Source organism: Argiope bruennichi, chromosome 2, assembly GCF_947563725.1.
Source record: "Argiope bruennichi chromosome 2, qqArgBrue1.1, whole genome shotgun sequence".
NCBI lineage: Eukaryota > Metazoa > Arthropoda > Arachnida > Araneae > Araneidae > Argiope > Argiope bruennichi.
This window is the reverse complement of record NC_079152.1, coordinates 74336850-74350799: the sequence shown is the minus strand read 5'-3', so window position 1 is coordinate 74350799 and position 13950 is coordinate 74336850. Positions and strand designations below refer to the sequence as shown.

Here is a 13950-nt window from a genome sequence, read left to right as displayed (position 1 = left end):
TCAGAGTTAAAAATTACCATAATTTATAGTTTAAATGCATGATTCAAATAAATTTGTTTGTTATTAGGCACCGTTATTTTGTATTTACGGTTTAAGTAATTATCGGTAAATTACTGGAATATATCGGTTTTGTTAAAAAATTTTTTTTATCGCATTATCAGTAATAGGAAAAGTTTCTTGAATTTAGTTAAGTTATGAAACATTGGTGGTTACCCATTGGATCAAAATATTTTACAAATTGGTTATTAGTATCATAATTTCTTACAATGGAATTGTTGCTATCATAGCTCAGTGTTTGATTTGATGAATCATCGACGTCAATATTCATTTATATTGGTAAATGCTAAAGAAATTCACTTGATATACTTAATTCCTTACCTTCTTCATTAAATTTTTTTAGTGTATGGTAAAATAAACAATAAAACTGAGATTTATAAAGTTTGTATTCGACATGCAGTAATAAAAATTCGTTGCATTCCAAGCTACGATTTTGCATTTTCATGATCCAAACTTTAACTTTATCTCTATCACGAAAGAAAAAAAAATTAATTTATCCTTCGATTAAAAGATAAACTGAAATAGAATTTATATAACAATTAGCAAAAGAGTTATCTTCTGTTTATAATTTGGGTAGACAAGAGCCTGGAAAATATAGGCAAAGGCCTTCCACATGATAAAAATTCCTGTAAGTATCATTATTACGAAAACGATTCGATATATATATATACATATACATATACATATACATATACATATACATATACATATACATATACATATACATATACATATACATATATATATATATATATATATATATATATATATATATATATATATATATATATATATATATATATATATATATATATATATATATATATATATATATATATATATATATATATATATATATACTGTTGGAAATTCTTTCGGACATCTAGTTCAAGATATTGTATCATAATAAAGTGCTTGTCTCAATTCTTTTGTATTTATCTTGATAGCATCTGCCGTCGTATAACAGAAAGAATAGTCCACCACTCAGGCATTCTTACTTTATAAACTTAATAAATATTCTATCCGAATTACAACTTTTTCGCCTGAAAATTAATCTTTTTAGTGTTACCAATTTTTTTCTCGTATAAGTTTTTGTTCTAATTTTAACAAATTTTAAATAATATTTTTCAGTATATTTCCCAATCGTTTTCATCATTTTAAATATTGGAGTAATACTTAAAGTACGCTGCAACTATATTAAATACTTTATTTTTGCTCACGTTATCTTGGCTATATAATTAAGAGTAAAGTTTAAAAATAAAATAAAGTTAGACGAATTCTCTAGATTAGAAGGTCGAATCTTTTATTATTATTATTTTACAAATTCCACAGAATTTATAATTATTTATTTATTTATTTTGCAGATCTCCCTTTTTCAAAGAAGTACAAAGACGGATTCTACATATTTGTTGAGAATGAAATTAATCTTCTTGATAGTCCTATTAATCTTACACCTGTTAATTGGAATGTCCGAAGCGTTTGGCTGTGCTTGTGCTTTTCCTTTCTTCAATTACTTCTGCTGCATTACTGTAAACACCTGTTGTTGGGGAAAGGAAGGAGATGATTCCAACGGCGAATAAGGTTTGTTCTAGAACAGTCATAAAAATGCAAATATTGATGGGGATAGTTTAAGTTATGTACCAGACATACGACAAATGGAACTGCTCATACCTTTTACTATATAAATGAACGCTGCCTTCATGCTGTCTGGAATGTCCACTTTTTTTTTTATCGTCTTGTAAAATGCATAACGGATTTCAAAATTAATCAAACACAGTACCTTCGAGAGCATGAGGAACATGAATAGGCTTATTTAAAACCTGGGTACTGTTTGACTCCATCGGAAGATATATCTGATTTATATCGAGTTTAGAACGAATTTCAAACAAAGCATTTTTGTAATAATATTAAAATTTGGTAGAAAATGTAACTTTTAATAAACCAGTTATATTTTTATGTATCATCTGAATAATGCAATTGAGAAGCTAGAAATTGTTAAATAATTTTTTTAATATTTTGCTTTTGGAAAATTAATTATTGATTAACATGATGAAATTTTTGCTCTTTATTATATTAATTAACATAAGTGTTTAAGTATGTAATTACCATTCTTGTATAATAATAATGAATGATATGGACACATTTTTCATATTGTAATAAATAAATAATTTCCTTTAAAAATTTAAAATAAGAACATTTTAATTTTATTGAAAGAATAAAATTTTTCAACCAAAATTTTGTTTGTTGATTATTATTACATTTTATAAAAAAAAAAAAAGAAAGTTCATATTAGTTTTATTACGAAATTTTCCCTGAAGTAAAATTCAAATCATATAAATAATATTACAGCTCTTTGAGCTAAAATATTAACAATCTGTGTAAAAAAGCAATAAAAATGTTTCTATGATATTGTGACTAGAATCGATAAAAAAAACAATGGTTTCGATGCATTGATAGCTCTTTTAATTCTATAAGATTTGATTCATTACTTTTAACACTCAGAGGAATACTTAATTAAATGTAATGAATATTTATTAAATATTTAAACTCATGAATAAACTTTATACAATTTATTAACATATTTAAATTCTCAAGAGTTTCATAACCAATTTTTCAAACACAGAAGATCGGAATGATCTCATACACTTGCACAAACTACAAAATTTGCAATAGCTTAAAGGGAGGAAATGTGCTCCACGAAGTGAATTTATTTGAAATCATAATTAGAATTTCAATTAATTAAAAACTGAGCTGGATTTTAGCATTTATTCTGCAAAACTTCCAAAACTATCATTGTATAAAAATAAATTTTACAATACTTCAGAATTTTAAAAATTGTCCTTTTAACATACCACTTTAAAGGTCCTGCAAATTTTGATTACTTTTTAAAATTATTATTACTATTTGTTTTGCTTGACTTTTTAGGCGTTGAATACATTGTTGTTTTGTAATTCAAATATATTCATTGTTTCATCTAATATTTAATCGCGTGATTTTCTTCCGTTATTGTAAATTAAAACAAATAATTAAATACTTAAAAGATGCATAAAATCTGTGCAGTTTACAATACGAATAAAGAAAGCAAAATTTCGGCATTGTAAATGGTAAATGAAACGTTTTTAATAGCATCATGATATAACATGGCAGGTGTCCGCTAGATAGATTCATATACACAATAAGCAGAAGATATCGAAGATAATTAAAATAACACGCCTTTAATAGTCTCGTAATTTGATGGACAAGAAGTTAAATATAAACAATATTCCTAACTGAACCAAATGGTCAGCAAAGGCGACTAGTTTAAAATATGACAAAATCATTCACATTGATAAGCATTTTCTTATAGACTTCCCATTCAGTTCTGGAGAAATTGAATTGATGAAGTATAAGGATTATAGAGAAAATTCTGCATACAAATTGTAAAAAAACAAACAATGTTTCTACGGCCATTTAATGTATTATAAGCAAATTTTGATAAATTATTTTTCTTTCGTTAACAATCCAATTATATTGATATTTGATTATACAAATCGGGGCTAGTGTCAATTATGCTTGATAGTTGTAATCCTCCCGTATACTGAATTTTTCGTTCAAATGTTTTCTATTATTTGAAAGGAAATGAAATTCTCATTAAAGATGAAATTGGAATTCAGCATTAATAGCATAAAGAAGGATGCATAGCTAAAATTACATAAGTGATAAAATTTAAATGCCAAAATTAGTTCACAAAATAGTGTTTATTATCTTTAAAATCAACATATTTTAATTAAAAATATTTTAATTTATCGGAATATTAGAAACTTGTTGCACTAACTGAAAATGGCTATCTAATGCCCTTTGAAATGCATAACTAAATAATACACCATTATATGTTTCCAATAAATTAATATTAATTATTTTAAATCATAGAAATTCAAAATCTCCTTTTTCACCTTAAATACTAATTTTTATTGAAATATCTCTTAAAAAACGATATGTTAGATCTGCATTTAACTAACAGAAGCTGTTTTTTTTTAAAAAAAGCAAAATTTGATTTAAAAAAATTTGTAAATTAATTAAAAAAAGTTTCTAAAGTATTGATTAATAAAGTTTGACTTTTTTGTATATCAAAAAGTTAATAGAAAGAATAAGGAATGAAATATTAATAAAAGTTAATTGAAAAATTATCATAATTGCAACTGTAACTAAATATCCTATTTGCGTTGCAAATATGTTATTTACATTTAGTACAAAACCGCACAGATGTTTCTTAAAAGTGAAATAGACACATTTGTATTTAATGTAAAAATAACATCTCACAAACGGAAATACTTAAGTTGTTAAAGAAGAAGAGGATGTCAAAATGTTCTCAGTTTGATCGCGCTTTCATGTCCGTAAACTTAAAACATTTCTTTTAGATTGTTATGATCAGAATATCTTAAAGTCTTTTCTTTTCCTTTTAAGTCCGGTATTTCCAATATAAACTTTCCGCTGAACCGGATTTCTTGCACGATTTTTTTTCTTCCTACGAAAAATTGGAAATTACAATTGCTTATGTAAGTCATTTATTTATCATCTTTTGAATATTACCTCTGTTTCAAATCACAATGAAAAAGGCTTCTAACCAGTTGAAATTCATATTTTGTTCACACACTGGACACCTTTTCATATACTTTTATTTTTATGATTCAAATGGCAATATTATTCCGAAAGCCGTTGTGTAAGTGCTATCAGACATGCATGCGTCATTTTTACCACAGACAAAAGACGCGGTGGTCATTTCGCTTTATATATATATATTTCTTCTTTCAGATTCACTGCAGATTCAAGCTAAAGCTGTGAGAAGATATTACTATTTTTTTCATTCTAAAAATTGCATTTCAATAAAGCTAATCTACATTGTCAGGTAAAATTTTCTTAATTCCTTTTTAAATTTTAGATTTTATTTATATACTCAGTTCGTATTTAAAATGTATGTATGATGAAAAGACAATTCATTTGCATTATTTCAAAAATGCTTTTTAATGTAATGATTTTAAATTAATTATTTCAAACTTCAATCAAATTAACCTTTAAATATTTTGCCTTATACAAGATTTTAAAAATGAATTAGATGTAGTTTGACTTTTTGCTACCTATGACATTTTTTTTTGTCAATAAATTCTTTTTGATAATTACTTTTGAAATGACGTATCTTAAGATAGAGATTTGTGTTAAAGGTTCTTTTCAAAATTAATATGGATAAGTTCCATCTATGATCTATTATCTTTCATTGAATAAAATTTCAAATTTTATTCTATTATTTTTTATTTATATTTAAAATCTCAATATAATGATAAGAATTTAATGTATTATTGTGAGATATTTTAATTATATCATCATTTAAAATAGGTCACTAGAATATTTATTCTCCTTGCTCAAAGTATATTGTTGTGGAAAGTTCTAGTTCTTTTATAGCTAAAAAGCTCCAATAGGAGAGTGTTAATTATTCATTCGTTTGTATGGGCAGTGTCAATTCTCATTAATATGTTACAGTGTAAATCGTACCCTTGGCTGAAAGACTTTTTTTGTTATTTAAACCAAGATGAAAGCTAAATTAAAAGGAAAAAATGATGTTATCTGAAAATTTTTAGAAGTGAGAACATTTAAAAATCTTTCTTCACTCGAAAAATCCCTTTTAGAATTTTGTTTCCCTATCTGGTTGTAAATGGACACAATAGTTCAAAAACAGAGCTAATTATACAATTGAAGTTTGCTCTGAGCTCTTTCACTGCTAATCTTTTAAAGTCATTTTCTTTCATTTTCATTTCTATGCAGGTGGTAATAATAGGTCCTGTTTAATTTTTTGAAATGATTTTTAAATCAGGGGCTGAGACATGATAGTCAAATAATTCCAAAAAAGTACTTTTACTAAGAAGTATATAAACTAATTTTAGAATCTTAATTACGATGTCTATGTCCTGTAATAGTTTAATATTAACGCAATATTCTTTAAGTCTGTACTTTATTTTGTATAAAACCCACCAATAGCGAGTTGTCAGTCTGCCCACTTGCACATGAATAGAACAACTGAAACATCAAACATCAACAAGTTGATTATATAAAATTTGCTTCATGATTTTATGATAAAAAACTTATATATATAAAATTTGACAATGAAATGACTGATTATCTAGTTGTTTGAATGCATTTGAATGGGGGAACTAAACAAACAAGGAAAAAGGGAGGAAGAAAAGGATAAATTTAAAATGTGCTTCTTGATATAAAAATTATACAGTTGTCTCAATTTTTGTAATAATCGTTCAAAGAGAAGGAGTCAAACATAAATCCTCTATAAATTTGATGTCCAAAGAAGTGAATAACATGCCATGTTGTGGAAAAACACGAGAAAGATGAAGACTAGAATAACTTTAACTATTGGTATGATAATTATGCACTTTGGATCCAGTTTTTCATCTGCATTTTAGTGAGATATTTGGTTTATCTGGTTTTCTTCCTTTTGTACCAAAACAGTAATCCAAAGTCTCTAGTTTGAAAATATGAACTACTTTAATTATTGATAGTTCATGATAATCATATCATTGATGCTCAATAGTTATTAACAAACAAGATATGAAATTTTACAAAATTAATTTTTGTGAGGTCTTTAAATATGGAGGGTCTTTAGTATTTTTTGTATATACATTAATGAATACTGATAGCGATGCCATCTAATTATAAAAGAAGTTCAAAACATAAATTATTTATAGCCTTTAACCTTAATCTAGTATTTTTTCTCATGTATCTTTCAATTCCGAGATGACGTCAATCATTTTTATTGTCGATCAGAAAGTTAAAGAGAAAAAAAAAAAAAAAACTACAGAATTTCTATTATACAGAAACAGCAAATCGGTGAGTTACAAAGAAATGTCATCACGCTTCATAAATAATTTGAACTATTCTTAAAAGTTATTGAAGCCGAAAGTCCATCTGCATTGCAATGAGAAAAAAATAAAAATCGATTCTAAAAAATAATTTTAAAAAAATCATGAAACCTTTTGTGAAACGGTTGGATTCAATTCTAAGCACTTCAAAGAAATCCATTTTTGAGACAATGAATATAAATAGCGTATTAGAATGTCTCACGTTTCTTATTTCAAGGTTGATTCTTTTTGATTTCGATTTATTCTTCCATTTTTCTCTCAGTCTTATATCAAGTCTAATCTGAATCATATATAAATGTGAACAATTTTAATTCAGCCTTTTTTTAAATATTAATTCCATATTTTTTTATAAAAGACACATTAAACAGCAGGGGTATTAATATCCTAATATGGTATAAAAGCTAAGTATGCACATTTCGAGATACCTTTTATTATTCGTTACAATTATACTAACTAACTTTGGTTTTTCGTAAACAATAATTGTAATTATTACACACTCTGAAGGAATTAAAGTAAATTCAAACGTTCTGTCACAATAAAAAAATTCAAAATGTTCCTATATATTATTCAATTATAATATTTTTAATAATTTTATGATACATGCTTAATAATCTTATTCCTGATGAATCCTCCATGAGGATGCATACACACATTTTTAATATTTTGAATGACTGGCCACTATGAATCGTAAACAAGATCTTAATTTTCTTTGCAAAATAAATCTTCATCAGTGGTGGATTTACGTACTTTATGGCCCTGAACAGTAAGCATTATAAGAATCTTCTTTTGAAAAGATGATCAATTTAGTTTCATATTTCAGCATATTTTGACATCTTAATGATTTATTTTACGTTATTTTATTAATTTTGTGAATATATATTTTTATGAACCTAACATGACTTCAGTCCACCCGGCATCCACATTTATATATAATATTACTGAAGCAGATGCTTGGATTTATTAACGTCTAAGAGCAGTTTTACCGTGGCCGGTGATGGCCATTAGGAATCAACCTTAGTTTACACCACAGGACTGTTATGAAGATAAGACTATTCAATTTGTCTCAGCACTGGAATGGTGGAGATAGCTGCGACGTGATTATACAATACCTTCCAATTCTTTTATTAGAGGTTTCTTTATAACCTTACTAGCTTTTACCATGCGACTTCGTATGTGTGATGTGAGAACTGACGGTCTGATCACAATATAAAATGTTAATAAACCGTGTCATTATGGTGCTGTTGAAAACAGTTTTGCTAATTAGTCTGGCCAAAACAAAATCAAGTCTGTATCCGTTGAAAATACATTTGTCGACAATCAGAACACACTGCGCATGCGTGAATTTTCAATGAAAATTGGGACAATGCAAATGCATGAATTTTCTACGGAAGTTGGGGTAACGCAATAAAGATTAGAAATTCCTAATTTCCTTTATTCTGTTTTATTTTAATTCAAAAGTACTTCAGAATGAATCCTAAAGAACGATCAATTAACAATATTTAATTTTAAATGCATAAAACACTAAGAAAATAAACAAAATCGTTTGAAATAATCGGTCTAAAACATGTTAAGCCTGAACTCATTAGCGTGGGGGGAAAAAACTGAAACATTACTCATTTGGCGTTGGGGAAATGAAAAGATTTTTGGCGGGAAAGTTAGTTTTTAATTAATAAAAAATTAACCACTCAATTAACTGGAATAAATAGTAGCCAATGTCCTATTGCATACCATAATCTATCTCTGTGCCAAATTTCACCCAATTCCGTTCAGCCATTCTGGTGTGTTTGACGAACAAACATCCATCCATCCAAACTTTCACATTTATAATAGTAGTATAGATTAAAATTGCATGATTCATTTTTGGAGAATTTTTTTATGAATTTTAATATTTTCAAACCATCAGTGTGATCAAATTTATTTTCAGTTCCAAAAGTCACTTACGCTTTGATTGAGTTTTATAATGAAGTTACATAAACCGTATCGAACTAAATACATTTTTGAATTGGTACAAATAGGTATGCAGATTACTTTTCAGTGGAGAATAGAAATTCAAACCACGAAAAGAACTAAATATTTTAAAGATGGATTATTTAGAAAATAAATCTAACATTTAACAGTTTTTGAACTGGTTTTGTGTTTGATTTCTTGAAAGTCTTCTATCGTTATATCAGAAATGAGAAAACAATTTATACGTTCTTAAAAAATTCTCTCTGTGTTTTCAGAAATGTTTATTGCGTATGGTTCAGAAGTTCAGTTTTTGTCCATCAAAGAATTTGAATATCTTTGATTATGAATTTCAAATATAAAACTGCAATTTAAATATTCTTAAATTTCATCTTCTCATTGCAAAATTTTAAATAATGAAAAGGGATGTTCTGTGCTTGTGTTGTCTATGTGTATGTATGTACTCTACAAGACAGATCATTTGACCTAGATCCACAAAATTTGGCACACATATACTTAGGAAGATGGAATGTGTATCTTAGTACTATTTTTTTGAAATTTTAATTTTTATTAATCAAAGGTAATGGATTTTTTCATTTTTCTATCATAATTTCTGACAACATTGTGCAAAAATGATTTGGTCATCATCTTAAAATGCAGAAACTATCTTTTCAATGATAAAAATTTAATCTCAAAATAATTTTTTTATATATTTTTAATTAATTTTTAAAATAATTTTAATCGTGTTTTTTAACGATATATTTCACTGCTGTAAAGAAAACGCAAAACATTTTCGTTTTTATTGCACATATTTAATCTTGGTTTTTTCTTTTATCGTCGATGATGAAAGTATGAAGTGCAGATTTTTAATATACTTTATGAAATTTATTAACTTTATGAAATGCAAAATATATTTATACTTTATGAAATTTAATCTGATATTTAATGTAATATAATTTTTTTTTACAAAAACGTATCATTATTTCACATATGCTTTTTTATGGTAAAGCATCATTTTTTTCGAATCGGATAAATTCTTATTGAATTATTCTTTGAGTTCCAACACAAATCATGAAAAATATTTTGCAGTGCAAACAAGATATGAATGTTGAACGGTTTTATTCTCTGACTTCATGTTTCAAATAAGTATTTAATTTCAGCAAGATTTTTTTTGTATTAGTGAAAGCTTAACCACGCCCGTTTTTTTAAATTTAAGATTCAAATTCTAAGAGAAATGATACAAAATTAGGAAGATACATTGTACCATGAATGAAACGATATAAAGCTTTTAATAACACATGTTATTATTGATCAAAATTCAAACAACATTTTGCTGAAGAACCATCAAAAACAAATTACATAAAATACCCAATTGAAAATTATAGTTACTGTTATACCTGGTTAAGCAGCTGGTACTAAAGGCTGCAAATCTTACTTAAGTGGATAAAACTATGATATTGCTATTCTGATTTATTTTAAAACTTCTTATAGGCCATGGAGCTTATTCTGTCTGCCGAGAAAACTCTTTTTCAAGTTTTTGCGATCATGAGTTTATTGCTGATCCTTTTTCCACTAAGAAGCAATGCCTTCGCTTGCCTAACCTGTCTCTTTCCTATTTTTCATCCGATTTGTTGCGCCTTAATACATACATGCTGCAAGATGGATAAGGGTAAGTTCCGCTTTAAAATTTGCTTTTTTTTATTTAAGTTCCTTAAGGAACTATTCTGCTATTTATTCTTAACTACTGAATATATTCATTGTTCTCGTTGAACCCATACTGATATCAGCAACTATAAATTTTAAAAAATTATAATTTGAATGATGGCGCTTTTACTTGATTGAAATGCAAGCTTTTCTTAAAGCAAGTGTTTTATTCTTTCAATATATAAAAATTGTAAACATTTTGAAAGTAACGTTAAATTTTATTTTATATTTATAGACGTTTGTTTTAAGAAACTATGTACTAGGGGTATTTATTATTATTATTATTTAGACTATTCTTTGAATAAAATCTATGGTTAATTAATTAAACCCTTTCACTAATTAATTTTTTAAAATTTAAATAATTCGATTTATTAATTAAACACTTCCACTAATTAATTCATTTCTGTAATTTAAATAATTCAATGGAAGGTAAAAAATTCAGTTTAACAATCATCACAAAACTGTTTCTTTAAAAAGGAGAAATGACGCATCTTATGTATTTCTTTATTGTTGTCACGTGATGTATTGTCTTATTATGCATTTCATTTTTTTCTAGTCTAATGCCTTTGAAAAATCACCGAAGTGAATCATTGCCTTTTAACAAAGTTAAAAATATGACATCATTCTCTCTATATTTTTTTTATTATTTTTTAAATTTTTATATTCCATGTTTGGCCTTTTATTTTATTAGTCATTTTGTCATTCATAATATTTTTGAGACTGATGATTCATGTTCATTTAAAGCCATTTTGAATTCAATATTATTAGGTTGCTGAAATATAATGAACTATAATCGTATTTTCATCATTTATCAAGTTCGAAATCATAGTCATACTTCAGCTGCTGACTTATTCTGTACTTCATTTTGAAATTTTGATACTATAATCATATTTGGTCATTAAGCTGGTCTTACTTCCTGTGGCAGTCCATTATTGAAGAAGAATATTTCGAATGACATCTAGAAAATTTGACATTAGGAATATATGCGTATACATAAAGAGGAGGAAAAGAGAGATGTCTAATCATTCTCTAATACACAATTTCACTGCTGTCCTTTGCTCTAGAGATTAAAGCATGTACATGTTCTTGATTTGAGATTGTTTATTAGTACCTAGATTTTACTATTTTATTTTTGCCTGTACAAACAGCAGTCTTAGTGCAAAAGTAGCAAAAATTTGACTAGCCTTTTTTCAGAGGTTGCTGTAGCACTCAGAAAAATTACTAGGAATAACATGAAACAGCGGATGACTTAATTCCTGTTTCTGCACATTTTAAGGTTCACTCTACGTTAGTTTCAACAAAAATCAGAAACAATTTTTTTGTACTTTGGCTTCGCCAAATTTGTTGCTCTTATATTTTTTTTTTCATCATCGTGCATTTCAGTAAAAAATTTGGGTATTATTACAAACGACAACATGAGATGTGGCGATGTAAGTATAACCTTTAATCGATGTTTAAATAAGCCAATGAACAAATATAAAGAGAAAGAAGTTATTCTTGAAGCGCGTATTTTTTTCCATAAATTTATTCCAAAATATAAAAGTCATAACCTTGAAATACTTTTTCGAAATATAGCAACTCGTTTTGTATTAAAAATATATTTTGGCAATATATAGCTGAAATATTTTTGGTAAAAATTAAATTGACTGAACAAATTATTTTTCAGCAAGAACAATGTTTTCTCTTAAAAAAAAAAGAAAGATAAAAAGGCTGTTTGAAATCAAATAACATTCCTTTTGAGTATAGACTTTTGTTACAGAGATAGATATTGGTATTTAAAACTAAATTTTGTTTAAACGCATCCGACACATTTAAAATATATTAATATCATTTATGAACTATTTGAATATGAAGAATAATACACTTCATAGTTTTATCTTTATTAACAAGTTGATCTGTCTAAAGATTGGAGAAAAGATATACAGACGTTTCGATTGACACGAAACGTGGTTGTGAAAAATAAATACTGACAAATGAATAGACATTTTACGAGTGGCTAAAATACTTTTTATCCTATCTTTAGCTTCACATTTAATTCAATTTGAAATAAATCTCTTGATAAAGCTAAGACATCATTTTGATAGCTTGCATCACAGGGATTTTCAATTTCAGTTACAGTTCAATTAAACTATGGTTCATTTTCAATTTTCTCGCAGTTCTCTATCGAACCTGGCGAATCAACTTTATGGGAAATAAGATGTCCAAAACCAAAATTAGAAATCTTGTGCTGTTTCTGCAAGACAACGAAGAATTGATCGCCTCAGACTCACGCTTTGAATAAATTTTTGTCTCCTTCCTCAATCAAATCCTTCTCCAAGAAATATTAACTTCATCAGAATTCCTCAATTCATACTCCCCACCGAACACTCTCTTTTTCATTATTGTATTGTGTATAATTTTTTGTGTACTGTATGTAAATTTTAACGTTTTTTTCTTCTTAATAAATTTTTTCACGTATATCCATTCAATTGACAGGGAATCTTTGAGATTCCAAGTTCGGGGATATTCTGTGGCAAAAAAAAAGTTATTGAGCCTATCTTCGCTTCTGTCATCTTATTTTGAAATTAGAGCATATTGTTCATAAAGTATTATATATGGAAGTATATCGTTCAAAAAAATTGTCTAACGCATAAAACTTTAACAATGTATATGCTTGCATTATTTAACAATTAACTTAAATACTCAATTCTAAGAATTGTTTGTTTTTTCGTTGACTTTTTGATGAAAAAAAATATGCATTTACTGATGATATGATAATTTTTTTCAGCTCCAGCTGCGACTGCTGCTCCCAATGCTACAGCTGCTTGAAATCGCTTCAGGAACACGATTGCTTCCCACAGTTTTATTTACGTAAAAATTGTTACACTAACCAAATGATTATTTTTTCAGCGAATTAAGCTGAATCTTGAATTAATTAAAGATCTCATATTTTTTCTTTTTCATAATGTGAAAATTATTGCAAATTCGTTAATTTAAAAAAAAAACACACACAACATGAAATCATGCAAAAAAGGAAAAAAATCATATAATACTTTGAAAAGATCGTGTACGATGATTTTTATAATATCAATATTATTAAATTTTGGTAATATTAGGTGAGTGTAAGAGAAAAATGGCACACAAAAAAAGTATAAGCAGAGAATCTATTAAAGAGAATTCATGACACTAGTTTCAATTTTGAAACTAGTGTAAGAAAAAGAAAAAAAGTCTATTAAAGAAATTTTAATTATTTTTAATTGCTCCAGCTGACTTCAAATTTTGACTTGAATTACAGGATTGTTAATTAAGTACAAATATTAAAAATTAAAAAAATAGATATTCTAAACAGCAGATATCATCTGAT

At 26.7% G+C, this 13950-nt stretch overlaps 1 long non-coding RNA gene across 2 annotated transcripts; it reads left to right on the top strand.

Annotated features, from left to right (window-relative positions):
* The first annotated feature begins 1429 nt into the window (after window positions 1-1429).
* LOC129962000 (uncharacterized) lies at window positions 1430-13517 on the top strand. Of its 2 annotated transcripts, none has more exons than XR_008783864.1 (4): window positions 1430-1638; window positions 4849-4942; window positions 10395-10572; window positions 13375-13517. It is a non-coding gene; the product is annotated as an uncharacterized LOC129962000 (long non-coding RNA). The 2 variants fall into 2 exon arrangements; XR_008783863.1 differs by lacking the exon at window positions 1430-1638 and adding an exon at window positions 4641-4756.
* The last annotated feature ends 433 nt before the right edge of the window (window positions 13518-13950 follow it).